This window comes from Pan paniscus, chromosome 10, assembly GCF_029289425.2.
Source record: "Pan paniscus chromosome 10, NHGRI_mPanPan1-v2.0_pri, whole genome shotgun sequence".
In the NCBI taxonomy this organism is placed as follows: domain Eukaryota; kingdom Metazoa; phylum Chordata; class Mammalia; order Primates; family Hominidae; genus Pan; species Pan paniscus.
The window spans coordinates 45288245-45290393 of NC_073259.2; the positions used below are offsets into that span (position 1 = coordinate 45288245).

Below are 2149 nucleotides of genomic sequence, written 5' to 3' on the forward strand. Positions count from 1 at the left end.
AAAAACACAAAAAATTAGCTGAGAGTGGTGGCAGGCACCTGTAGTCCCAGCTACTCGGGAGGCTGAGGCAGGAGAACTGCTTGAACCTGGGAGGCGGAGGTTGTAGTGAGCCGAGATTGCGCCACTGCACTCCAGCCGGGGTAACAGAGTGAGACCCCATCTCAAAAAAAAAAATGTATATATATATATATATATGTATTTAATTAAGCATTTTCTCCTTCCTTCATGGTCAAACCCAAGTGCCCACATTTCAGGATTAGCTCTTCCCTGAGAGGTCTGCTCCACAGAATCAATGCCACCAAACAATGAGGTGCTGACTGGCACCAAACAATGATGAGATGCTGTTTGTGGCACCATGCTGGGAACAGAGACACAGAAAGGATATAAGTGGATGGGGCACTGAATCCTGGCTCTATAGAACCCTAAGATTTAGCACCAGGTCAGAGACAAGCCTTTGAACAAGGTTAAATTCTGAATTTCTATCTTCATCTGCAAAGTGGGGTGAGTAATCCCTTCGTATTTTTCAGGATTGGAGTGGGCCAAATGAGAAAATGTGTGTAAAAGCACCTTGAAAATTGTTGGTTTTGTTTTTGTTTTTTTGAGACAGAGTTTCTGTCACCCAGGCTGGAGTGCAGTGGCACAATCTCGGCTCACTGCAACCTCCGGCTCCCCAATTCAAGTGATTCTCTTGCCTTAGCCTCCTGAGTAGATGGGATTACAGGCCTGCACCACCACGCCTGGCTAATTTTTGTATTGTTTAGTAGAGATGGGGTTTCACCATGTTGGCCAGGCTGGTCTCAAACTCTTGACCTCAGGTGATCCACCTGCCTCAGCCTCCCAAAGTGCTGGAATTACAAGCATCAGCCGCCGCGCCTGGCCGCTTGAAAATTGTAAGCCTAGGCCACAGGAGGAAACCCTGTCTCTACAAAAAGCACAAAAAATTAGCCAGGCATAGGGGCGTGCCTCTGTAGTCCCAGCCCCTTGGGAGGCTGAGGTGGGAGAATCACCTGAGCCTGGGAGGTCAAGGCTGCAGTGAACCATGATAGCGCCACTGCACTCCAGCCTGGGTGATAAGAGTGAGACCCTGTCTTTAAAAAAAGAAAGTGGCCAGGTGCGGTGGCTCCTGCCTGTAATCCCAGCACTTTGGGAGGCTGAGGCAGGAGGATCACAAGGTCAGGAGTTTGAGACCAGCCTGGCCAACATAGTAAAACCCCATCTCTACTAAAAATACAAAAATTATCCGGGCATGGTGGATGTGCCTGTTGTCCCAGCTACTCGGGAGGCTAAGGCAGGAGAATCACTTGAACCCTGGAGGTGGAGGTTGCAGTGAGCCAAGATCATGCCACTGACTGCACTCCAGCTTGGGCAACAGAGTGAGACTTTGTCTCAAAAAAAAAAAAAAAAGAAAAAGAAAAAGAAAAGAAAAGAGGCCAGGTGCAGTGGCTAATGCCTGTAATCCCAGCACTTTGGGAGGCCAAGGCGGGTGGATCACTTGGGGCCAGGAGTTCAAGACCAGCCTGGCCAGCATGGTGAAACCCTGTCTCTACTAAAAATGTGAAAATTAGCTGGGGGTGGTGGCACACACCGGTAATCCCAGTTACTTGGCAGGCTGAGGCAGGAGAATCGCTTAAACCTGGGAGGCAGAGGTGGTTGCAGTGAGCTGAGATTGCACCACAGCACTCCAGCCTGGGTGACAGAGCGAGACTGTCTCAAAAAAAAAAGAAGGAGACAGAGAGAGAAAGAGAAGGAGAAAGAGAAAAAGAGAGAGAGGAAGGAAGGAAGGAAGGAAGGAAGGAAGGAAGGAAAGGAGAAAGAAAATTGTAAAGTAGTGCTCACTTGGGCAGCACATATTCTAAAATTGGAATGATACAGAGATTAGCATGGTCCCTGCGCAAGGATGACATGATTTTAAAAATTCTAAAGTATGCCGGGTGCGGTGGCTCAAGCCTATAATCCCAGCACTTTGGGAGGCTGAGGTGGGTGGATTACCTGAGGTCAGGAGTTTGAGACCAGCCTGGCCAACATGGTGAAACCCTGTCTGTACTAAAAATAAAAAATTAGTCGAGTGTGGTGGCATGTGCCTGTAGTCCCAGCTACTCGGGAGGCTGAGGCAGGAGAATCACATGAACTCAGGAGGCAGAGGTTGCAG

The 2149-nt window shown here is 48.9% G+C and overlaps 1 pseudogene; it reads left to right on the forward strand.

The window, feature by feature from the left end:
- Positions 1 to 1828: 1828 nt before the first annotated feature.
- On the forward strand, positions 1829 to 1927 carry LOC112436747 (U6 spliceosomal RNA; annotated as a pseudogene).
- Positions 1928 to 2149: the final 222 nt, after the last annotated feature.